Source organism: Mauremys reevesii, linkage group 5 (genome assembly GCF_016161935.1).
Source record: "Mauremys reevesii isolate NIE-2019 linkage group 5, ASM1616193v1, whole genome shotgun sequence".
In the NCBI taxonomy this organism is placed as follows: domain Eukaryota; kingdom Metazoa; phylum Chordata; order Testudines; family Geoemydidae; genus Mauremys; species Mauremys reevesii.
Genome location: NC_052627.1, coordinates 40,094,790 through 40,122,235, shown reverse-complemented (window position 1 = coordinate 40,122,235; position 27,446 = coordinate 40,094,790). Strand labels below are relative to the sequence as shown.

Sequence of the window (27,446 nt, the reverse complement as noted above, 5' to 3'; positions counted from 1 at the left end):
ATTCTGATCCTACATGTGTGTAAAGCAGAGATAATTTAACTGAAATCTCTGATGTTACACTGGTACAAATATGGCAGGAAATCAGAATCAGGGACCAGAGTGCTAAATGATATCCCAAACTGAACCTAAAGTAGTCAGGGTCCTTTTCTTTTAAGAGAAAAAAAAATATTTATTTATTTTATTTAATGTAGCACAGTGTGAGATTTTTGTATAAGGTTCTGTGCTTTTATGTGCAAACCTGTCCACTTTAAATCAAATATTTGCTACTTTACTGAAAAGTTGCCTTTAATTTTCCTCCTATGATTAATATTTAAGAATTATTTTTGAAGAAAGTTTTATTTTCATAGCCATCTTGTAAATAATATTTTGAAGCCTATTTCACTATTTGTATAATTGTAAACAATGAATCAATCATTTTTCAATAAAAAATATAGTAACCAAGCTAACCCAAAAAATCCCTTAGACTACTTTGGCTAGCTAGATTCATGCTGAAGAAAATAAATTGAAAATACAAATCTTGACTAAGCATAATTCTTGCCTTTAGGCATCATCAACACTGATATTTAAGACATTCAGTATTTTTATAGCAACACTCAGGTACACCATTTTTAATTTTCTGTTTGGTTTCGTTTATAAAACAGTAGGTAATAGTGATAGCCCTGGCAGTAGTAATTACACATGGAAACAGAAAACCTGAAGTAAACCTGGTAGCATTTTAAGAATCCAGTCATTATGAATTCAGCTGGTATTTATTGGAGTAGCCCTGTTCATAATGAATTCATGATGTACTGTTATCAATGTCACATGTACAATCGTTGTTCTACTGAAATCAACATTATTTAATGAACTCAGTGGTAATGTAAGATCAATTTTGTTTCAACAGTAATGGTCTGTGTAGCTTTTCTGCATGGTACTTCCTGTAATACAAAAAAGGAAGATGTCATAAGATAAAGTGCAGTATAGTATGTTCTTTGAACTTCAGTATACGCTTCCCACCCCGCCAAGCGCAAAAGTGGCCATAACTTTAAGTATATACGGGCTATACAAAGTCAAGAGTGACTGAGATGCAGTTAAGTTAAGTTACTTCAGCTGAAAAGAAAATGATGGAGTCTCTCTGTACACTGTATAGTGTGTGTCGTTTCGGTATATTTGCTTTGTCAGACTTGCTAAAGAAGAAAAAAAGCAGCATTAATATGCAGGTTTCTCAGATACCATGTGCACACTTGGGGCATGACAAATAATGAATTAAACAACAGATTCAGTAGCTTTGTTTGGAAGGGAAAGATGTTCTAACCTGCACTGCTATATTCTAGGAGCTGCACTAGAATGAGTAATTTTATTTTAAATATACTGTATCCAATTTGCTATAGTAATACACAAGGGAGATGCAAATTACAGGTGTACTGCTGTTTCTTATATAATTCCAGAAATGAGGGTAACTACAAACTGTCTGAAGTCACAGAGAAGATTTTCAGCTCTCTATTGAAGATGTTTACACGCTCACTCAAAAATCCTAGTTTTTGAACCTTCTACTTCTAGATGACTTGGTGTTTCAGGTTATGACTCATTTTCAACACAATGTATTTTTGCTTGAAATTTTAAAATTCTAACTTAAAAAAATGAGTTATGGCCACAGTGAAATATTCCACATGATGTTTTATTGAACAAGAGTGTCAGATATCAAATATATTAGCCCTTTTTCAACTTAGGTCTTTTATATTTTGGGGCTTACGTGACAGGCCCAGGGCCCTGAGTTCTTTGGCTGAGTTGATGGCTCAGACCATCAATCTTCCTGGTCTGACATCAAGTGACATCCCTCAACATTGTAACTGGATCAGCACTTCTAGCTTCTTCAGACATAAAACGGAAATTCATAGATTCATATTCATAGATTCTAGGACTGGAAGGGACCTCGAGAGGTCATCGAGTCCAGTCCCCTGCACTCATAGCAGGACCAAATACTGTCTAGACCATCCCTGATAGACATTTATCTAACCTATTCTTAAATATCTCCAGAGATGGAGATTCCACAACCTCCCCAGGCAACAGGCAATGTCTATGAGTTTACTGGCTCAGCACCAGTGGTTAAAGTAGATCCAAAAGGATGGGGGAAATTCACATATTATGATGTCTGGATGTTTTGATTTATAGATTCAAAAGCCAGAGGAGACTATTGTGGTCATCCAGTCTGACCACCTGTATAACACAGGCCATAGAACTTCCCCCAAAATAATTCCTAGAGGATACCTTATAGAAAAACATCCAATCTTGATTTTAAAATTGCCAGTGATGGAGAATGCATAACCACCCATGGTTAAACTCTCACTGTAAATATTTACACCTTATTTCCAGTCCGAATTCGTCTAGCTTCAGCTTCCAGCCATTGGATCATGTTACACCTTCCTCTACTAGATTGATGACCCCATTATCAAATATTTGTTTTCCATGGAGGTACTTATAGACTGGGATCAAATCATTAGTGCCAATATGAACCATCACCAATGGGTCCTTGCCCATGAACTTCAGAAGCCTATTCAATCTTAGTGTGGCATCTCATGTTCTGGCTCCAGAAAGGTAGCACACCATCCTGTTGTCCACTTGTCCCTTGCAGAATGTTCTTTCTATTCTTCTGAGTACTGAATGCAAACATAGCTGTTGAAAAGATGCAGTGAAGTGGCATTTATCATCTTGAATGATGAAAAATGGCACAGAGCAAAGAATGCAGACAAGGGAATGTGTATGAAAGCAGCAAGCTTTTAGAAAGCCAAAGTATGTGTACCAGTGTGCACATGCACATACAGTGTGGGGCTGTGTAGGGGAACAACTCTTGTGCTCCTAACCACATTCCTTCTGTGGAGAGCCAGAAAAGATGAGGGCCACTGCATTTCCCCTGGATTCTAGGCAGGTAAGGGGAGTTGGATGTGCCATGATTTCCTTCTTTCCAGGGGGTAGCTAGCTTGAACAATTTCTCTCCTCCCATCTGGTACACGTGCTGTTCCCCAATGAACGTGTAGGCTTGGACTCCCAGAAACACCTTATCCAACAGCATCTTCTCAGGCTCCCATTTCAGATTCTTCTGCACAATAATTCATCTTGCCACTGACCAATGGGAAAGCAGAAGGGAGGCAGAGCAAAGTTCCTTACGTGTGTGTCTTTAGGCCCTGTCTTTAAATAGAAACCATGAAGACCTAAAGGGCAGGGAAATGGGATGCAATGTGCTTTTTTTCCTTTTATCTCATTTTCAGATTTATATGAGGCACTAAACACTATGCTTTCACAGGTATCTCTTACATGGTATCTCTTTCACAGGTTCTTTCAGTTTTACTTATCATATGATCTGATACTATTATTTCTATTACTACTTCCAGTTTTCAGCCATAGAAATTCATCTCCAACTTTAGTTCCTGTACTCTGCCTACTTCTATTTGCAGTTAGTATTTCTTTGGCTTAAAGACACATTTCATTGCTCTTTCTTTTAAATGGCAACTCACCTGGAAAAAATGTATCTACCTGTCTCTAGTTAATAAACTTGTTTTATTGTTTTATCTAAACCAGTGTGTTTGGACTGAAGTGTTTGGGAATCCCAATTTAGGATAAGAAGGCTGGTGCATAATCATTACCCAGTGTTGGAATGATGGACTTACTATGAGCTTGCACTATCCAGGAGAATACTGAGCAGTGCAAGATGCACATTTCTTGGGAACAAGGCTGGGACTGAAGAATTTGTGGATGTTGCCATGTATGTAGTTCATGAGTGGCTGGGAGAACATTCATGTATTTAGCTGGGAGTGAATTTACTGGCTGAAGGCTGCATGAGCAAACCAGGAGTGGCTGTTCTGGCAGTAAAGCAATGTAAAAGGCACCTCAGGGTAGAGTGTTCAGGGGACAACACTGTTGAACAGTCCAGATTGTAGCCTGGGGAATGTCACAACGTCATGCATGTCTAACTTATTTCATCAGAGATTTCACCCACCTACTTCATATTCTCTATAGTGGTTTTACCATTCTCAGCAGGATTACATTTCACTTCAAATTGTTCTTCAATTTCATCCTGCAGAATAAAAATATTGGTCAGTAACAGAACCACATTGCTTCAGTTTAATAAGAACAGAAACATTCATAGACCTTCACATCCCATTTTCATAATATTTTGGTTTCATTCATCTTGTCCTTGATGAGATACTTGCTGACAGCTAACATTTCTCAGAATACCACTAGACGGACAAGCACATATTGTGGCTATTGATGATGTCTTCTCATTACAGTATTATATATTCCCTTGAAAATATGAAACAGACAATAAGCACTACATTGGCTTTTGCTCAAGCTCTTGATCCTGTAACCTACCTCTCTGTTTTAATACCTACCTCAAGTTCCTCCTATATAGGGCCACTACCTTCATCTATATACTGGACAGTACACTGACTTTCCTCAGGCAACCATCGAATTAATGTTCCTTTTCAAAGCGGGTGCATTGCCTTCATCAAGCACAGCCACAAAGTGTTTATAATGCTTTAAATGCAGTCTTTAATTAGCAATGGTAAGATCAGCAGGTGTGCTGATGAAAATGGCATGCAACACAGCCTATCACTTTTAGATGTGCAAATAAATGCCCAGTGGATGTGATTTTTTTTAAATTTCATGGGACACAAGAATTTCTCCATAAAATTGTCACTTCAAGGGAGGAAGTGTTAATTTCATGCAAGTGTAGGTGAAAAATATATTTAATTAAATTTAGTGGCATGAAGTTCATGGAATATATAGTAAGCATAGAAAAACGACAGCCCTGTTATATGGATGAAGAATGGAAAGGCACAGTCTTCGAGTTTTCCTGCATAGTCCTCATGAAACAATGAGTTTGCTGAGTCAAACAGGTAAAAATGAATGCAAATATAAAACTATGCCTCAAAAAAATGAAAATATCCCAGTATTTCATTTTAAATTAATATTAATATTCTAATAAGACAGTTGCTCCAAGGTTTTCATATTTTCCTGCTAAACTTCTCTAGAATTTGCTATTATGCACCAAAGGATCTTTCTCAATTATTATTTGTATTACCATGGTGCCTAGGATCCCGTGTCATGGACCAGGACCCAATTGTCTGTACAAACACAGAACAAAAAATGGCCCCTGCCCTCTTTTCTAGATGGGTCAAGAGTTTCTCCAATTCATGCCCCCCCATCCCTTTCTTGTATAATGCAGTGTATAAAACAAGAAACAATGTACTGCTTAGCCCAGATCTTTGATTTTTAGCAGGATATGCCAGTGGAATATGAACAAGCTTCCCAGCTCTGGGCTCTATATATTACTTGAATTCACCAAAACTGAAGAAGTCTGTTTCCTCTCCCTCTTTGCCCACCACCAATAGACTCTGACCTTTTTATAAATACTGGTATACCATGTGCACTCAGGTAATTTCATTAACATATGTTAGTTGGAGGTATCAGGGTTTGTTCCATAAGCTTGTGCTCAGTATTAATAGAAAGTAAGCCCAGGGATCTTCCTAATTGAATAGATATGTTGTTATCTTAGGCATTAATAGGCAAATAGATTTACCAATGAGATGATCAGTTATATAATGAAATACATTGAGAAGTCATAGCATAACTGAACATGAAAGGGGAAAGAGAAATCTGCTCTCTGCAGGAAATACATTATGCGGCATTTACAGGTATTTATTGTAAATAAACAAACTGATATGTTGGGCTGGTTTACTAAAAAACAAAGGCTACAAATAAATTATTTGTCAGCAGGAATAATATGAGCATCAGAATAATTATTGCAAAGTAAATGTGTGTAACCAGGGAGTCCATTTTCGATAACTTAATAAAAGTAAGAGAAGCATCAGGTTATAAATATCCTCTACAATTCTTGTTGCTACTTGTGAGTTGTAGAAAGACACCTGGCTTTTACGGTAAAGTTTGTTGTCCTTTACACAAGTGTAAATTTGGAGTAAATATATTGGTTTAACAGGTTAGCTGAGCTTTCCTTGCTGAGATTTCCCGTTGGGGGGTGTTAGGATATTAGTCAGCATTCCTGAGGGCATTCCCATGTGGGGTTTGTCATGTCATGACCATTGCTGAAACTTGTAAGGGGTGTTCTCTCACATGGTCAAAGGCTTTAACTCCTCAGTCATCACACAGGATCTGAAACTTTCTATATTTATTGACTTAAGTGCACAGATGGAAATTGCAAGTTACAAAGCAAAGTTAGTTTTCTAAAACTAACTTTTTTTAAAAGGAACAAACAAGACATGTCAAACTTTACTATTGCCCTTTCCCTCCATTGGTGCTGAAAGCTATAAAAGCAACAGAACTACTGTACTTCCACTGCGGGCGGGGCGCAGAGAGGGTGAGTAAGAAGATCCACACACACTGCATGCTGCAGAGCCTCTCTCTGCAGCAGCTTGCAGGGGTGTGTTGTGAGAAGAGCATGGAAATAGCCAGGGTACTCAAACTCTGTGTAGATCCACAGGCTTCACCCTCCCTCCCCCCAGTTCTGTAAGAGAAGTGCAGCGACCCCAGCTCTTAGTACAGTTTGTAGGCTAGAAGCAGGGCTGCACGTTCTGTGCACGCCAAACTCCCAGGGAGATAGAAAGGATTCATGCCCCAAGCCCAATCCACCCTAGATCCCCCGCACAAAACTCTGTCACGAGGATGATCAAATTTGGCCTTAAGAAGGACAGAGAAACAATCAGAAGTACGAAATGTACTTACTTATAGATATAAACAAATGCTGGTAATACAATTGCTCACTCAAACTTTGCATTTCCTTCAAAGGGTGAGAAGGAACTATATTATGAATATATATAATTTACTCTATTACCTGCAACAAGTATCACAGGAAAAGGAGACCAAATCCATCAAAGCAAATAGAAAACTGTCTGAAGTGGAATTAGTATATGCAAAATACATCATGGTGAATTCAAATGAATAATACTTAAACTTGACTTGCTAATGGCTGCGTTTCATTCCATCACACCTAAATCTTTATTTTATTTTTAGATAGATCGATCGATCTTATTCGTTTTATTGGTTCTTTATATGAACTCAGGACAATTCTGTTTTTCACTTTACTCAGATATGGACAAATTTGGTGATTTATAAAATCTGCCCGCAAGCTGTTGCAATTTTTAATATATCCCTGATTTAGACACGTTTTCATTTTAATTGACATTTTCTTATTTGAAACACAAAAATTTCCATGGGGGGGGAAATCACATTTTTCACAGGATCATGGCAATATCAGTAACAGCAGATCATAAATCATCAAACATGATTTCTAGATTAAAGAACTTTCCCCATAGAATGAGTTTGATAGAGAAGACATTTTTTCTGGACATAATTACTTCACTTTACAAAATGAGTCCAATTGTAACAGGATTATCACATTCTGAAGGCAAAGTTTCTGTTGACCTGTTTAATAATTAAATTAATCAAATGTAACAATTAATTTTCAAGCTAATTAATTAAACAAAAAAATTAATAATGGCAACTTCTCCAGACAGAAGAAAAGGCAGAATCCACGAAATCTCACTTTAATGCAGTGAAAGACAGGTACTTTTCTACTATAAATCTTGAATGGATAAGACATTCCATACATTTATACTCCTGCAGCCCACAGCTTATGTCTTGTTCATTCAAAGAGAATGAGAGAGGATCTGCAGTTGGGAAAAGAAAAACAGAGGGGCAGAGGAGGTGTGAAGTGCTGGCAACCTTAATGATAAAAAAAAAGAACTAAAAACATATTGACTATTGTTGAGGTGAATGTCAATAATTATTGACCCAATAGGTATATTTCAGATGAGAAGCTCAGAGATAATACATCAGTAAATATTTTATTTCAGGTCAGTGTGTAGTTGTTTTCATCAATAGACAAGTCTGTTTATTTATTTATTAGTATTTGGCCAGGAGCTGTTTATGAAATATATTGCAGTCACATTTTTCAAAATGTTTTTAAATTATCCCAGTCATTTAAGTGTATCATTAAGCACTTAGCCACCTATGTATGAAATCTTCAAAAGCAACAATTTATTCTGTACAAGAAAACCAGTTATTCAACGTAGAAGGAAGCAGATTCTGCCATTAATTATTTTTTGCCTAGTAAAACAGTTGCATACCACTGCAAATTCATGTTTAAGTATTTTTGTGACACTGGTGGGACTCTGTAGGTTGAGTGCTCAGATGTTGCCATCCAGAGACAACATGAGAACTCTCTCAACAGGGGCTGGCTGTCATGGGTATATTCCCATATATTGCCATTGTCTAGCAACCGCAGAACATATCCAAGGATGCAAAGTTCTTTACAAACATAAGTTAATCATGGTAATTCTAACTGATAACACCCCATGTTATAGATAATGAAACTGAAGCACAGATGGGGTAAGTAACACACAGGAACTCAGAGAAATGAGTGGGAATAGCTCCTATGATTCCTGAATCCCTGTCCTGTTTTAAATCATTAGAACACACACCTTTATGGAGGTAATCTCCCCTGTATCAAATTAATTTTGTTTATCACATATTTTAAGGGCATCACATTTTTTTTATTTCCTCTAATAAACCATTTGAACCAGGATGGGTATTGTTCTGGTTATGCTGGTTTGTGTAGTCCTGTAGAATTTTTACCAAGCTGTGAGGTTTCTTTCCTTCAGCTTTTTGGTTAATCTAGATAATTTTGGATCCAATTTCGCTGCCATCAGTCATTTTTACATCCTGACTAGTGAATTAGTGTACCTGGTGTGTTACAATATTTTACTGAAATATCAATTCAGTTTTCACTGGAGATGAAACTCTGGTCTCAGGCTACGTACATTCTATATCTGTGGAACCTTGGCTAAATTTTCATTTGCCCTTTCATTAATAATTATGGTACTTGTCTGGTCAAGATAACACAAAAATCATTCAACTGGGGGAGTCTGTAGAAACCTGAAGATCACAAAGAGCTATTATTGCTTTTAAATCTATATGCAATGTGATATGTCAAAATGCGCAAAAGGATAAACTAAAATTAAGACAGCTACAGAGATGAAGTCTAAACATCATTAATCTAATGTAAAACAGTTGTATGGCAGCAATCAGAGAACTGAAGCACTCAGCAGAGGAAGGTCAGCAAATTGGTAATTTTTTAGAAGGGGAAAAGCTGTTCACAGCTTTTGAAGAGTTTAGGAGTCCTAAAAATATACTAGGGGCCCCACCAGCTACTATCAGCTACCAACATTTCAAATATTTAAGATTTTACTTGTCAAACAACTTCTGTTCATTACTACATAGGCACCAACGAGGTGCACTGAATTAGTGTCTTAGAGCATTTCTGGAAATGATTCAAGTAATAAAAAAAAATGGTAAGTTTCCAATTACAAAACACCCCTAAGCATTCCTACTGCTGCTAAAGTGGCATGCTCTTGTCATTTTCTGCCCATATGTCATTCTGAAAAAAAGTGGCTGATTTTCCTAGTTTTGAGAACTGTTGTGAAAATATTGCATAAAACACACTATCACCTACTTATAGAAAAGCACAGGTTAAAAAGAGATTAAACAAAAAAATAGTTTAATTTAGAATGTGACATGTCAATCACTTTGGATTCATCTTATGTTCAAGACTCGCTGGGACATAAAGGAAAACGAATCCACAGCAGAATATATGCAGCTCCTTTAGAAAGGATCAAGTATACTGCTAAGTAGTTGCAGCACTGAGTGAAACCCTAACGTGCCTTATCTCTGTGTTTCAGGATCTAGATGTTTCAAATTCAGCCACTTTATTGGTACTAAATTCAGCAAACACTAAACTTAAGGGAGGCACTGCTGTCAATAGTCATTGGGACTTGGCCTTTGAAGGAAAGGGGAATTATGGAAAATGTAGTCCCCAAAAAGATGGGGCTGATGGGAGGTGAAGGCTCAGATGGGTCACATGACAGAGGGGTCACATGACAAGGTTAAGTAATTAGCCCAAATTCATATTACAAGTCACTCCCAGAAATGGGAACACAACACAAAAGTACTGATTCCCATTTCCCTGATCTACTCACTAGAAGATACATTTCATCCTATTTTAAGGAACTTCCCTCTTATTTGTATTACAGTAGCTGTATCATTGATCAGGGCTCCACTTTACTAGGCACTGTACAAACAAATAATAAATAGATGGTCCCTGCCCCCAAAAGCTTACAATGGAAATATAAAGTGAGACAGCAGATGGATGCAACAAACAGATACGGGTGGTGGGAGAGAGCACAAATCAACGAGACAACCCCTAAATGGGATAGGTAGCGCTTACTGAATTATTTTCTCTTGTTAAGCAGATAGTCTGTACACTTTTTCTGTCATAGTACAGTATCATAGAATCCTCCTGGTACGCTTTCTGCTTTTTTAATGACCTCCTAAGAGACTTGCTCATTCACCCCTTTGGCGCCCCGTAGACCGTCACATTGCAATTACATTGCATTTCTGCAATAATTTCAGTAACAGTAATACCATATGGGTCAATTTATGACCCCTTTTTGTTCTGTTCTGTTCTACAGTGCATGCTAAGGTCAGGGAAACAGCTAATCTGTATGACATTGCCTCAGGCTGCTGTTTTGTTTTGTTGCCTCCCCCGCCCCCACTCCCCACACTGTCTTTAACATATTTAGGACACTTAAAGGAACTAATCACGTCAAAGTTGTGGCAAATCAGTCAGAATAACTACAAATGAGGTACAATATTGCTTTATAGAGACCAATTTTCCTTGGTATTAAGAGTGATATTAACCTTGAAGAGCTTGGTGTAAATATTTACCCTTGAACAGAGTGGTTCCATTTGCCCACCAGCTTGGCTATTTTAAAAACAAAAAACATCACCAAGAAAAATAATGCCATATTTTTACTCAAATTAGATTTCAAAGAAGGGGAGAAATGGGGGAACAATTAATGTCAAACTGCTTCTCACATTACTGACCCATCTGGTTTCAATTTTTTCCTTCTGGCAACATCTCATCAGGAGGCTTGGATGATGCCATCATTGCAGAGAGAAGTTGCTGGTAACTAGTATGAACTTTCAAAAGATTAGACAAGATTAAAGAATTTTCCCTCCTAACAACATTGGCAGCACTGACTATACTGAAACTTGTTGCATAAGACTGTTCTCCAAGGCCCAGTTATGACCTAACAATGAAGTGGTGGTAATCAAATTGTCCCAGTAAGCCCTTTCTTCACTTATTTTTCTTGGCTACCTTGCAAAGGGTCCACTGATTATCTTTAATTGCCTTTTTTGGTCTTCAAAGGAAAAAGAAAATCCAAAAGGAGCCTTCCCAAGTTTTCTTACAGCATGAAAAACTGGAAATGTGTCAAGAACTAAACTCCAAGAAAATTCTGAATGTAGCACCAAGTATTATTTATTACTTGTACATTGCCATTAAAAATATATAAGAATTTAAAAAGATTTGTTCTTTACTTTCCCTGTGAGCTGTGAATTCTGATGTAACTCCATAGTTAAAGTTGTAACTGAGTTTTGTGAGACTGATTTGTGCCCCATCCCCTCCACAGCACACCAACTCATTCAGCCCATAGGAGTTTTCCTTACACAAAGACAGCATCTTTTCTCACTTTCAAGTTACTGATGTAAACCAAATATTTCTTGACCACATTTTCAAACACATGCACTTCCTGTCATAACAATCCAGATAACCCCCATGTTTCCTAAGCTTTCTTCCACTATTAACCGACACAGCAGAAAAATATGATAAAGTATTCCTATAAAATGAAGAAGTTGCTAGTTATATAGGGCTAGATTCCCTGGTGCAGCAAAACTGCACTGAGAGGGACAGGGCAGGATGGAACATGAAGAATACTGGTCAAAATTGTCAATTATTTCCCATGATCCCAAAGTCTGTCTCTGCCTGAATTACATCAGTGCAACTCAGCTCATAGTCCCAGAACATCTGACCTGAGCAACACAAAAAGAAATGGCCAGGCCAACCCTGTCATCACTCCTGCTCACCCAGCCACATGACAAGCAAAGAGGTCCACATGGTACACAGAGATTGGGAGCAGTAAACAGGATTGGAAGGCAAATTAAGTAGAAAAATGCCTGCAAAGCTCCTCAAATTACCGTAAGGACAGAATGGATGCCAGACCCTGGCCAGTGCCACAGTGGGTACTGAGTGCTGGTCATAATGCAAGTGTAACACATATGCTGATATAGACAGAATTCATAAAATGAGGAAAGGTGGTTGGTGCTAAATTGCACCAGGCCCTTATGGTCAGTCTGTATTTCCCAAGACACTGAGGATGAGCAAAGAATACTGGCAGGCTAACCAACCATCCTCTTCTCCTGGGACTTGATGTATAATTGATTCAATCAGCAGACTGATGGCAATCAAATTGCTTTTGGTCAGATGTGAACTCCACACTCCTACCTCTGGTTTACATTAATTTTAGCAGACATATTTGTTACTGAGGTGATAATATATAATATAATATATATAATAACCCTATCATCATTACAAAGAAGAATGAGCCCACATCCCAAACCTGCATGTATGGACATGCAACCACAGCATAATCCATTGGACAACAAGCACACTGTTTGGTTGGACTCTGAGTGCAAACCATGCAATTCTCCTGCCATAGCAAAACAGGCCCGTTCTTGGACAACTCATGCCCAAATGCATTCTCTAACCATTCATTCTGGCACAGCCCAGGTTGTTGTCTCATACATTTGTGTGAAGAGAATCTAGGATTTTGTATGGATTTAATCTGGTCATTCATGTTAAACAGGATTTGGCCCTGATTTTGCAGATGTTCCAGGGGATTTGCCTCATAGTTGCAGCAGTTTTTGGACTATCCAGAAGGTGGGAGGAAAACATTCATCTTAGTTGCTGGTGTCTAATCAGCACGTGCCCTGTCTTGGAGCGGTCATTTAGTAGGGACCAGGAGGCATTGGCCTGGGCCCAGTGTATTTGCACAGCAAGGAGACAGCTTTCCTGTCTGTCATAGATTGAGGAACCCCTCACCTGTATCCTTAACCATCGCACAAGGAAAGGGTAGTAGGGATCTCAGCTGTGGAGGTAGATTATAAAACAGTTCATACATGGAGGTGAAGCCATGGGGCCTTCAAGGCCATTGTCTGCAATCCCAGTTCTGTTATAAGAGGGGTAGGATTATGGTTACACAAGCACATCTGTTGTTTGTCATTAACATGTTAATAATGTTGCATCCACTCGTTTTAACTTATACAGAGTGTCTGTGTCTCATTCCTTGTTGTTAGTCATTTCAGGAGGTTGCTTTGAAATTAGCCCAAGTAATACATTACTTGCAGAGTCGTTACAAAATATTTAGAAGAGGGCCACATGTACAGAGAAAATGGGGTAGGAAAAAAGATCTCTTTCTTTCATAAAAAGTTCTCTGGTATTTCCTCTATGTCATGGGGGTATAGCTTTTGCAGCATAGCCCATTTAGAACTCTAGCTGGCATTTCTCAGCATTTTACAATAGAAGTTTATTGTATTAACCACTCTCCAACTCAAATCATCTGTCTAGAACATGAAAAGGGATTCAGTTCCTGAATAAATTATGCTCTCCAAATGTACTGCTCTTTCCAGACTGAAATGGATATATCTATATATTACTCTTCCCTTGTTTTCTCAGTTTGATTCTGTATGTTAAGGGTGTATTATTCTGAGAACAGGGCACATGATGTGTGTGTGACTGTAGATCCAGCCTGGAAAAATCTATTTTGGTTAATAAGATGCAGGCTATAACAATTCAAAACAAAGACTTATGTGCTTATTTGCATGACAATACCCAGCGTGGTTTTACTGTTCACTAGCATAAACCTGGTATCAAAGGTCTAGGGAAAAGAGCAAACATTCTGAGATTGTGTTTGCACCAAAAAGTTTTCTTTTCTCCCTCTTCCTCTAACACTTTGCTTTGCAGGTGAGAACTGTGGAGTTACACCCAATTTTTTATTCCAGATTTTTTTGTGATGTATTTTGTACCACCCATTCATCTACATGCTAGTTATTTATATAGCACCAGTCACCATATAGTATCTAGATGTGGCTCTCTCATGTAAGTTCCAATCTTAGTCCTTTTAGAGTCACTGGGAGTGTCAAGCTGCCTGAAGAGGCTCAGGAGCGTGAGTACCAACCCCAGGACATATTGTTAAGAAGCAGGGCACAAACCCCAAACTGTCTGTGAGTTCTATACTTACATTTCACCAAACAAGTATCAAGTGTGAACTTCTCAAGCACTGCAACAGCCTTAACATGGAGTCACAGGCAGTCCCCTTGGCACTCTTGTCTATCTTGCCACCCAGTCAAGCTTGCCTTTGTGATAGTCCCTCAATATTCAGGTTACTCCTAGTCCCAAAGGACCAGTCACTTACCCAAGTTCAACTGCACCTCAGACCCTACACACCAAAGACAATGCTTGTGGCCAATCCTATAATAAATTAACTAAAAAAAAAGAAAAGAGTTTTTTTACAAGGTTAAAGCAAGTAAACATACAGACACAATTGAATGGTCGCCCCATTTCAAAAAAAGATACATTGGAATTGGAAAAGGTTCAGAAAAGGGCAATAAAAATGAATGGAGTATGGAACGGCTTCCGTATGAGGAGAGATTAATAAGACTGGGACTTTTCATCTTGGAAACAAGACGGATAAGGGGAGATACGACTCAGGTCTATAAAATCAGGACTGGTATAGAGAAAGTAAATAAGGAAGTGTTGTTAATTACTCCTCATAACAGAAGAACTAGGGTCACCAAATGAAATTAATAGGCAGCATATTTAAAACAAATAAACAGAAGTATTTCTTCACACAATGCACAATCAACCTGTGGAACTCCTGGCCAGAGGATGTTGTGATGGCCAAGACCATAACAGGGTTCAAAAAAGAACTAGATAAATTCATGGAGGATAGGTCCATCAAAGGCTATTAGCCAGGATGGGCAGGAATGGTGTCCCTAGCTTTTGTTTGCCAGAAGCTGGGAATGAGCAACAGGGGATGGATCACTTGATGATTACCTGTTCTGTTCATTCCCTGTAGGGCACCTGGCACTGGCCACTGTCGGAAGACAGGATATTAGGCAAGATGGATTTTTTTTTATTACCTTTACCTTTTATGGATCTTTGGTCTGACCCAGTAGGGCCATTCTTATGTTCTTATGAGTTACGGTCTTAGGTTCCAAAAGGTAATAGAAGCTGCTGTAATATGCAAACTCTATAGTCCCCTAGAGATAACTCAGGCTAAGCAGCTGGGGATCTCTTGCTGATGCTTAGAAATTTTGCCATCTCCAAGCAGCATAGAGATCCAGTTTCTTCCTGTCAGGGATTTTTATTCCCTTTCCCCATGGTTCAAATTGATGGGACAAGACCACATGTACATCTCCTTTTGTTCTTTGATATTTCACAATGGTTCATTTGCCTTCAGTGGGCCTTCTTGGTGGGCGGGACCTAACACCTTCTGTAGAAAGACAGCATTTCACACCTGGTGACCTGTTTGATGACTTACACAATTACAAAGTTTTACAGTGCCAACACTCAGTATAAACTAACAACATGAGGTACAGATGTTATAAGTGAGATTACTACATGAAGCATCCTACAAGCATTTCATAAAGTCTAAACACTAAACACATTTTTATAAACCTAACATCTATTTTAACAATGCTAACACATAGATGAGCCAGACTGGTTTCCAGCTATGGATTGTCAGTGTTCAGATGAGGCCTAGGGGTCTTGGCATGAGCTGGCATCTGATCTGCCAGCATCACAGGGAGTATTACCAATGAGTTGGGAAAGGATCAAGAATCATTTTACTTCAACAATCCCATCATGATTATGTATCAGAAGTTACAGATTAAAATTTAAATGGCAATAAAATGTTAAGTGGCAATAAAATGTCTCACCCAAAAGGCTATATATTAATTAAAACATACTTAGCCTCTCTTCTCCTTCCCACTCTGTTGGTATTTAATAACAGAACAGGTATGCTAACCATTTCATCACATGGTCTGCCTGGACATTTCGATTTCTAGTATTCTTCTGAAAAGTTCTGAGCAATTTTGAATTAAATGATAGATTGAAATACACCAAATTGTCATGCCTAAATGATTTCAGAGCAGCCCAATCTTATTTTAATATAAAAATAAGAAAACTTCTAATCTGAGATTACCTTGGGAGCCAACATGAAGATTAGCACCCAAATTACAACCTTTTCAGCTGTTTAATTGTGGTTATTAAAGAACCTTGGTCTAAAGGATGTAACATTACCCATTACCACTGTGACACGACATCATACAACACTGCAATGTTGTCAATTTAGAAAAGCCCGTTAATGTTTTGCTTTTCCAGACTCTGAAATATGATTCCTATACTAGCTCTTCAGAACTGCCAACATTTAACTTGGTTTTAGTGTGATAGAAACCAAGGTTTAAAATAAAAATCTGACATCTTTTGCATACAGTTCATTAACTAACCATCATTAGGCTAACATGGAATAGCATTTTTTAGCATCATTAAACTGCTTTATATTTTCATCCATCACAAACAGAACTGCCTTTCCCCTTATCGTTCTCTGTAAAACACAAGAAAGCGCTGAAAGAAATATTATTTAAATAATATAGGCAGCATTTATTTTATACCATATAATTCATACTTCATTAAATGCACAAACTAAACAGGAAATGGTGACCCAACAACAAAGATCTGATGCTAACAACTGAATAAACCTGCAATAATATAACAGGCATTTTGATATAATTTATGCCACTTCATCCTCAGTTTGCAAAACTCTGCCTTTTTTTTGTGCACTACACGAAATTTGCACGTTACTTTTCTATAATGTGTATAGTGAAAATCATTTACCCAAAGGTCAACACTTGGAGTTCTGGAATACTTTGAAAAGTTTATAAAATTGTAAAAGCCAGCATCACACATGATACTTGCATTCTTGTCAGTAGTCTCAACGGAGACCACAGAAAGAATGGGCTTGTACACTGATCTAGGCTCTTGCCCTTACCAAAAAAGGCAGACTGTGAGCGAAGTTCATGGTGTACTTGTTAAATGGATAGAGTGTTGACCCCTATCTGAAGCAGTAAATTCATTTTACAAAATCAAGTAAATGTGAATGCGGGGGAAGAACTTCATAACTATTTTATACGTTTTATGGAAATTAGATTGACAACAATTTATACTACTGAAAAATATTTCCTTGTGGAAAAAAGTAATGTTAGATGTTGTGTATGAAACAAACAGTTAAACAGCTATAAAGTCTAAACGTAGATTAATTCCCTTGGGATGAATTTTTAGTTTCCAATTTTCAATTAAATGTCTCCTTGACATTCTTGTGTTTTTAAAATTGGCAAAAAAATCTGGGTTTGAATTAAATATTTTAAAGCCCATGAAGATTCGTGAAATAAATCTATTTCATGAGCTAAATGAAAAGGCACGGATTTCATATGTAAACAGTGCCATCTTCTGGTAGTCCAGATGCAAAGCTAGCATAAAAATCCCTCCTAATTTATTTGCATAAATATTATTTTGAAATAGTCAGGGTCTTTGTAATGAAATTAGCCAATCATTACTCCATAATAATTACTAAATTTTTCAAAATTAGTAAGAAAATTATCTTATATGAAGTAAGGACTTGATCTGCTCCATTCAAGTCAGTGGGTGTTTTCCCATTAACTTTGATGGGGCTGTAGCAAGCCCAAAATCAATTTCTTCTTCCAAGACAGAAACAGTCATCTGAATAAGCACAGTTTACAAAACACATGCAGTATCATTACATTATTCAAAATGAAAAGTAAACCTTAAGAAAATCCTACAGGTTTATACATTTTGATTTTTAATTAAAAAAAACTCCACTAAAAAGAAAATGACACAAATTTCCAGATGATTTTTTTTCCAATTTGCATGACTGAGCATTCAGGTTTTTGGGGATCTTTGTCAAGAAAAAAACTGAACTTCAAATAACCATATCTGATTCCTCTCATCAGAGTTATTGGGAGAGGAACAAAGAAGTCTAGGGTGTCCTAATAGCTCTCAACAATTACTTGACGTTCTCTTTTTTCCCCCTACGATTTTACAGTACTTGTCTGAAGCATATAATAAACCTTTGGATATGTAAAACTGTAGGTGAAAGAGCATTGGATTAAATTAGTTAGAATACTAGCCCATGGTTTACATTATTAAAGATGGCTTTAGCCAACCAAAACTGAAATAATTGTTTAAAGTATTTTGATTGTTGATATTAAGTGCCAGTGTATATCCTGTAAATCCAATACTAGAGATACAAAACTACAAAGGGAACCTTTTAAAAACAAACTACATCAACAAGAAAGAAACTGAAGTGAGCCAAACTGTACCAGTAATATAAGACATGTCAAGAAGTTCAGAATTTCACAAAAACAATTTCCTTAGCACTTATTTCAAGAGTAAAATGTTCTATCAATTATTTATGTAACCTGTGATGGCTGAGTACAGGACCTTCACTTGTGACACAGAAATGCCCAGACACTGGTAGACTGTCACACTTTCTGTGCTTTACTCTAGCACAAAGTGATTTAATATTGATGCCACCTACTTCCCTAGAAACAATACATTTACTAAAAAGAAAGCTAATTTCATGCATTTAGGGATGACTAACAGGAATTTTAGTTATAAGCTGGGGACGCACCAGTTGGAAGTAACGGACGAGGAGAAGGACCTCGGAGTCCTGGTTGATCGCAGGATGACTATGAGTCGGCAATGTGATGTGGCCGTTAAAAAAGCTAATGCGGTCTTGGGATGCATTAGGCGAGGTATTTCTAGTAGAGATAAGGAGGTGCTAGTCCCCTTATACAAGGCGTTGGTGAGACCTCATTTGGAGTATTGTGTGCAGTTTTGGTCTCCCATGTTTAAGAAGGATGAAATCAAACTGGAACGGGTACAAAGAAGGGCCACTAGAATGATCCGAGGAATGGAAAGCCTGTCGTATGAAAGGAGACTTGAGGAGCTCGGTTTGTTTTCCTTAACCAAAAGAAGGTTGAGAGGAGATATGATTGCTCTCTTTAAATATATCAGAGGGATAAATACCAGGGAGGGAGAGGAATTATTTCAGCTCAGTACTAAAGTGGACAAGAGAACAAATGGATATAAATGGGCAGTCGGGAAGTTTAGGCTTGAAATTAGACGAAGGTTTCTAACCATCAGGGGAGTGAAATTCTGGAACAGCCTACCCAGGGAAACAGTGGGGGCGAAGGACCTCTCTGGCTTTAAGATTAAGCTTGATACGTTTATGGAGGGAATGGTTTGATAGGATAACATGATTTAGTCAATAGGTCAATAACGTGCCACCACTGGTAATTAGTACCGAGGGTCAATGTTGGGATATTGAAAGTCTTTTTCCTGAGTTTCTGGCTCGAGAGTCTTGCCCACATGCTCGGGGTTCAGCTGATCGCCATATTTGGGGTCGGGAAGGAATTTTCCTCCAGGGTAGATTGGCAATGGCCCTGGAGGTTTTTCGCCTTCCTCCGCAGCATGGGGCAGGGGTAGCTTGCTGGAGGATTATCTGCTACTTGAAGACTTTAAATCAGGATTTGGGGACTTCAACATCTGAGTCAAGGGAGAGAATTATTTCAGGAGTGGTGGGTCAGCTTTTGTGGCCTGCATCTTGCGGGAGGTCAGACTAGATGATCATAATGGTCCCTTCTGATCTTAAGTTTTATGATTCTATGATACTAAAAAGAAAGCTAATTTCATGCATTTTTCACATTTTATTTCTATTGTACACTGATAACTCCTGACCTATTTTAAGTATTTTCATAACACGCAGAAGCACTTCAATGCACAATAGCTAAACCTTCCATGCTTAGGGTGACCATATGTCCTGTTTTGGCTGGGACAGTCCCTTTTCAGCTCTGTTCTGGTCGCCCCTATTTTTTCACTAAAACTAGGCATTTGTCCCTGATTTGTGCAGGCAGCGCTGCCTTCAGAGATGTCCTCCCAGGCAGCAGCCCCCGCTCTCCAGCTGCAAGGCTGAGCAGAGAGCGGCAGCTGCTGCCTGGGGGTCAGTTATGAAGGCAATGCTACCCACTAGCAGCTTTATGGGAGAAATTTGCTGCTGGCAGGCAGCACTGCTTTCAAACCTGTCCCCCTGGGCAGCAGCCCCTGCTCTCCAGCTGGACACTACAGGTAGTTCTTATGTCTGGGTCAAACTGGAACAGCTGCCCACTGCTTGCACCACAGGATAGTGAGGAATTTACTTAAAGGATTGTGCCTCAGAGATGTATAATCCCTTCCCAAACAGCCTGGTGTTCTGGTAAAATGAGTGTGCTGCACACATTAGAATGGTGCACTCCTTTCTGAGTTCAGTGACTGCAGCCACTGGTCTTTGAGCAGGATGCACCAAGAGTACAGTGACCAAGTGGAGAGTTGTGGCTGCTGCCAGAGGTGGGGTTAGGTCTGAAGGCAACGATGCCTGCCAGCAGCAGCAGAGAAATTTCCTGCTAGCAGGCATTACTGCTTTCAGAGCTGACCCCCTGGCCAGCAGCCCCACTTGGCTGCAAGGCAAAGCAGAGAAGTAAGGGTGACCTGGTATTCCCATCCTTACTTCTGCACTGCCTCAGAGTCTGGGCCTTCCTTACTGTGAGGTTCAATGTAGAATGCTTTGACCAACTTGACAAAAGGCTGTATAGAAGCAAAAAATCAATTGTCTCTTGTTGTCTTTCAGACTGGAACCGTCAGAGAACACCCATCACTAAAAGGTGGCAGAAGAGTTTTCGACGGATGGACCGTAATGCAGTACAATACACAGATCTAGCCAAGGCTGCGGAATTTGTGCTGTACCTGCCAGGTAAGACAGCACCTGTTGAACGTGTCTTTTCAATTATGAACGGTGTGTGGTCTACTGAAAAAAAAATCACGTCTGAATGTCTCCACCATGAAGGCTGTCTTGTCTGAGCGAGTTAACTTTTCTCTAGATTGTACTGCATTATACGACAAGGTGCTGAAAGGCAAGCAAATTCTCCGAAAAATAGCATCAGAGAAATACAACTGGTATCAAGCAGCTTCACACCCTGAAGAACAGCAAGACAAGGAACAGTGCCAGTAACTACTGAGTTTTAAGTAAAATAAAACCATGTATAAAATAGATGAAACTGCAAGTAAACTCCCCTGAGCACTCACCGTCTCTTACCCAATGTCCCATTTTCAGTTTAGGGAAATATGGTCACCCTATCTATGCTGTAGATACCGATCTGGAAGAGGCACACCTAGATGAGAGAAGGGTCAGTGACAGAAGAAGCCAGTATTGAAATCAGAAGAACCTCTGGATGAAAGCTGTGGGGCCAGAGGTGAACAGAGAACTCACGTATAGTAACAATTATTTCAATTGCTAAATATTAATATATATATATATATTTTAAATGAGGGGAATAGCGATGTTACCCAGCAGGAATGGCAGCCTACTCTACTCAGGAAAAGCAGCAACAAAATCTGCATCCATCAGCTACCCAAACTTGCACCCCAACACCCCACAAAGTTGCTTAGTGGAAGTCTAACAGTCACACCTAAGAGAAAAAGAAGTGAGAATTTTGCCATGCCAGGAGGAACTGTCTCAGTCCAGTGAAGGAAACAAACTGGTATCTGTGCTGCGGTGTATAAACTCCAGTCAGAGCAAGGAGGGATTAAAGGTCTAAACTCCAGACAGAACATCAACGCCTGCCATAAATGTTGAGCTTGGAAGATATTTAGAGACTATGGTGGTGGGCAGCACTGTAAAATCTTAAGACGACTTCAGGAGTGGAACAAGAAATAAAAGGAAGAATAGCAAGTTTTAGACTGCTGGCTTCCTCAATAGAGGGAGGATCTCTCTCTTCTAAGCCTGGAAAGAACTGGATCTAAAAGCCATGAAAACTACAGGGAAAGAAGCAGCAATAAGGCTATCCTGCCAAGGAGAAGACTTGCTTTTCCAGCTGGATGTACAAAGCCTGAGGGCTGCAGTTGGCCGGTAAGATGCCAGGGTTTTCTTTTCCTAGGGAAGAGAAGTTTAATTGTACAGACCACTTATCCTTGGAACCAGATCCTTCTTTTCAGCTACTGCTGAAACCTTTTGGGTTGACACTGAGCTACCATGCATTATCTAAACCAAAGTAGATGGAAAAGGAAAAAAGGTATGTTAGCCACCAAGGCCAATACTAATGAACTTTTGTTGGAATTTCAAACATAAGAACAGATACACACACCTAATTACTGGCTATAAAGAAAAGCAGCTGATCAGGAAGAAAGGGTAAGTACATCGGGAGCTGGAGCAAACTCTGATGTGATGATGAACATGTAGACATGGAACAAAAGACCACAAAGAGTTCCAGAACATTTAGAAAATGAGAAAATCTGTTCTACTAATGCCAAAGACCTTTTAGGAATTATTTCGCAGAAGTGGTGACAGATAGAGACCTTTTTTCTTTCTCCCTAGAATTGGCAACTGCCCAAGGGACATAATTGTAACAGGGCCACCCAGAGGCGGGGCAAGTGGGACAATTTGACCCAGGCCCCGGGCTCCGCAGGGGCCCCCACGAGAATGGCTGAGGCTCCCTCCCTGGCCCTACCCAACCCCATCTCCGCCCCTCTCCCAGAGCCTCAGCACATCCAGCAGCGTCCCGGACAGCTGCAGTGTGGCTCCGGCGGGGCCCCTGAGCTCCGCCCCACTCAGAGCCACGTGGTAAGGGGGTGGGGCTGCGAGCTCCGGGCTGAGCTCAGCTGTCTCCGCTCGGCGTGGAGCTCACAGCCCCGCTCCCTGACCACACGGCTCTGAGAAGGGTGGAGCTCAGGTCCCGCCGGAGCCACGCTGCACTGCTGTCGAGCGAAGCTCCTGGATGCACTGAGACTCCGGGTGAGAGGGGAGCCTGGGGTAAGGGGCCAGGGCCGGGGGGGGTTGGATAAGGGGCAGGAAGTCCCGGGGACAGGGAGGGGGCAGAGGTTGGGGGGGGCGGTCGGGGGACGAGGAATGGGGGGGTTGGATTGTGAGCGTTCCAGGGGTCTGTCGGGACTCAGCGGGGTGGATAGGGGTGGGGGCCGTCCGGGGACAGGTCCCTGGGTGGGGATTGGGGGCTCTCTGGGGGACAGTGAGGGACAAGGAGCAGGATGGGTTGGGGATTCTGAGGGGGGTGGGCAGTCGGGGGGCAGGAAGTGGGTGGGGGTCAGATAGGGGGCAGGGCCAGGCTGTTTGGGAGGCACAGCCTTCCCTACCTAAAGCTCATTCAGCAGTTTGAGGCTTGCAGAAGAGCAAAGCTGTTAGCTTTTCCATTAGGGCTACCATCGCTTTCACTTCTCAAATGCCAAATTATAGTCTATATTTAATTTCAGTGCCATAGGGAGCTTCATGTCAGGGGAGGGTAGCTTCATTTAAAATTAGCCACTGGGGAAGGAATCACATGAGAAGAGCAATATCCTTCCCAACCCTACCAAGGGAGACCCCCCCCCACCCCTACATTCCCTGAGACTCCAGAGGGGTTAATTCAGTGGTTCTCAAACTTTTATACTGGTGATCCCTTTCACATAGCAAACCTCTGAGTGCGGACCCCCCCGTTATAAATTAAACACATTTTTATATATTTAATACTATTATAAATGCTGGAGGCAAAGCAGGGTTTGAGGTGGAGCCTGACAGCTCACGACCCCCAGTAATAACCTCGTGACCCCTTGAGGGGTCCTGACCCCCAGTTTGAGAACTCCTGCGTTAATTTAATTTTAGAACCCTGTGTCCATTCACATGCATGTGCTATTTTGAGCATTTAAGTTTTCACAACATAGGCTCACTCCAGATTCTGGAACAAGCTCAAATGCTCAGTTCGTGGAGTATGTACATAAGCTATACTAAAGACAAACCCACAGTAACAGTCTCCAGTTTGTGAGGGATCCCATGGAGCCAGTCTCTAGGAAACAGATAAATGCATGGAGGTTAAGTCCATTAATGGCTATTAGCCAGGATAGTAAGGAATGGTGTCCGTAGCCTCTGTTTGTCAGAGGGTGGAGATGGATGGCAGGAGAGAGATCACTTGATCATTACCTGTTAGGTTCACTCCCTCTGGGGAACTTGGCATTGTCCATTGTCGGTAGACAGGATACTGGGCTGGATGGACCTTTGGTTTGACCCAGTATAGCTGTTCTTATGTTCTAACCTAAATGAACCCAAAATTATGGAGACAGATATGAGTCAAGGAAGCCAGCAGAGTATCAGAAACCTGGAAAAATCTCTGACTGGATGGGCTCAGGCGTTTGGTCACAAGCTGTGGTGGTTCAAAAGTTTTGGATTTTTTTTGTTTCTTTAAACAATCAAACACAGCAAGCAGCAAATATTTGGCCACACACTTCTGAAACCCCAAACCATATTCAGGTTTTGGCAGACTAATTTCAGCTTTTCAATTAAAAAAAACCACAACAAATTTTGAAGGAAAGCAGACATTGTCCATGATTTTTTTCTGCTTTTTAAAACCACTAGTTTTCGATCCAGAAAAAGTTTTGACGGAAAATATTTGCCCAACCCTTTTAAATGAGCTTTAGTGCTTTTTAGCACTAGCTGATGCTGAGAACCAGTGATACCTTGTAAAGAAGTTTTCCCAAAACTGGGTTTGTGCCGAGATGCAGGTTTATTTTTCCCAGGGCCGCCCGTGGGGGAGGGGGGGGGCGGAGCAAGTGGGGCAATTTGCGCCGGTCCCTGCAGGGGCCCCCACGACAATATAGTATTGTATAGTATTGCAATTTTTTTTAATGGAAGGGGCCCCCGAAATTGCTTTGTCCCAGGCCCCCTGAATCCTCTGGGCGGCCCTGAATTGTAATATTATACTATTTCCAACAGAAAGAAGTAATTATGAGAAAAGCCAGGGAGGATAAAGGATATCTTATGACCTGCTGTGGATCAGCAGTTAAAGTAATCTTTGAGACAAATCAAGAAAATACAATTTAGAGCTGTATGGGATTATGACAACAGAAGGTCTAAATCAGTTCGTAAATACACCAAAATGGTCATATAAATAATAAAGTTCCAAGGCAATTGTACTGAGACAACATGAGAGGGATTTCTTCATCACCAAAATACAGTTAGTTGCCATGGGAGTCATTGGGGATGTAAAGGAGCTAAGTTTGTATGAGATGACATCTTATCCCACACTTATTTTGCTTTTGCTGTAGGGTGATTAAAGAATCCAAGCAGTCAGACAGCTTTAGTGATTGACGGCAACTTACTGATTGTTGGTTTTAGGCATATAATTTGTTCCAGTTGGACCCAATGTTTTTCCGTGTTAAAGTGTACCCAATCAACTAGAGCAGAAATATGGAAAGCTTGATAACAGAAGTGTCATTTCTCCTAGTCCAACTGGTCAATACAGTGCATTTGCTTTTTCCCTTTATTCCTAAACTATATAGCCAGAGAATCCAATTAAAATATGTGGAAAGCCAGCTGGAGGGAACAGAAGCCAGGGACTATCACAGAAGAGAACATGATGATGCCTGAGAGCTAGAAGAAAGAAAAACAACCACTGGGCCAATTTGTAACCCAACTGTATCCATGTAGCTATTACTGCACACATAAATTTACAGTCAGGCACACTTTGATATGAAGCGGGCATCAGCAGATTAAATCATTGTTGCTGTTACCTTTTGTATCAGTAGCCAAACTGGCAGACCTGACAGGCACCAGCAATCAGGTGAATCAGCAGTGGAGAATGGATGGAATGTCTCCACAGTGCATGCTAACTGCCACAATAGTGGGTGTAATGGGTCCTGGCTCCCCCTGGAACTGGGGTACCACTGAGCCCTCTGACCAACCAGCCTGGGCTCCCTCTCACACTGTGCTGCTGTGACAAGCTGCAGACCCGCTCCCAGTCCTACACTTCCACCAGCACTCACACAGGTAGGGACACACCCAGCTGCAGTTACATGCTGGCTCTCTGAACAGCCACTGCATGTAAACCAACAATAGAGAGGCTACAGACAAAATAACCACCAGCTTCCCAGCCTAGGACACCAGACTTGTACGATCCTGCCCTGGTCCAAATCCCAACCAGTATGAATTTATTATCCAGTTCGCCTTTCCCTCAATGTGGAGAGGAATATGCAACAGCCTTTGCCCTTTGAGCTACGATTCCCAAGCACTTCACTCCAAACTCACTGGTTTAGATTAAAACTTAAAATAAATTTATTGATTTCAAAAAGATAGATTTTAAGTGACTATAAGTGACAGCAAACAGAGCAAAGCAGATTACCTAGCAAATAAATACAAACTACACCTAAGATACTAGAAAGACAGGATATGAATTAGCAAATTCTCACCCTGGCTGATTATACAAGCAGCCTGCAGAGTCTTAATGAACAAGCTGCAGTGGCTTTACAGGTTGGAATCCCCAGGTCTGTCACATACAGACTAGAAATTCTTTTAGCCTGGGTTCAGCACTTCCCCCAGTTCAGTCTTTGTTTCTCAGGTGTTTCCAGGAGTCTTCTTGTGTGGGGAGTGAAGAACAACAGATGATGTCATTCCTTGCCTTATATAGCTTTAGCATATAGCAGCAACCCTTTATTTCAAAATTTGGTTCCCAGACCAGTTTGTGGACATCCCAAGATAGAGTCCAGTCCAGAGACATGCGGGCTGGTTACATGCCCTTGCAGTGTATCAACTGCCATTACTTGCAGGCTGGCCAAAACACCCACAGGAAGGTCAAGCTATTCCACAGCCCATTGTCTTTGCTGATGGGCCATCAGCCCTGTCTGGATTCTTCATTGTTGTACTTGGAAGGCTGACTGTGTTTTCCAGAGTAAGGCCATTTGAAATGCAGATTCCCTAGTCAATATTCATAACTTCAGATGGGGGGAGTGGAAATGTATTTCAACAGGCTTGGAAACATGGTCCTTAATTTTCCTGTCATTTTAACAGCTGTATTTTTACTTCTCATGTATAGAAACAAATTCTGAGTCTTACAGATTAAAAAAAAGGAGATGACCTGGATGAATTCTGGCTATACTGAAAATAGGGATGTAAAATGTTAACCGAACGACGCCCCCACCCCGCTCCAGAGTATTCAAATACTTCAACCACGTGCCCAGCTAGGGGCTGCAGTCCCACTGCTGGGCCCTGGTGCGGGTGGCGTTGCAACACGCCAGACTGCACTTTATCAGCCATTTCAAATCTCTCCCCATGGAGCAGTGGCCCCAGCCCTCGGGATCACACACTTGGCGGCGGCGGCTCTCCCTCCCCCCCCAGCTGATGCAGCGGCAGACCCTCGTCCCACCTTGCTTGCAGCTAACGTTTGCTTTTAGTAACATGGGGACCCACCCCCTCTTGGCAGTCACTCGTAGCCCTTCCCCCCGTGCACGCGCGAGGGCTCCTAATCAGCGCAGCGTCCCAGCGCGTTTGCAATTTCAAACCTCCCCGCCAACCTCCGTAGCTCGACGCGAGACGACGCGACGCCGTCTCGCGCACAGCCCGCTGCAG

At 40.6% G+C, this 27,446-nt stretch overlaps 1 long non-coding RNA gene across 1 annotated transcript; it reads right to left on the bottom strand.

Moving 5' to 3' along the window:
- Positions 1-733: 733 nt before the first annotated feature.
- LOC120406288 lies at positions 734-27,401 on the bottom strand. The gene is made up of 3 exons (XR_005599201.1): positions 27,244-27,401; positions 3,974-4,051; positions 734-917 (listed from the first exon to the last, which is right to left on the bottom strand). It is a non-coding gene; the product is annotated as an uncharacterized LOC120406288 (long non-coding RNA).
- Between the last annotated feature and the right edge of the window lie 45 nt (positions 27,402-27,446).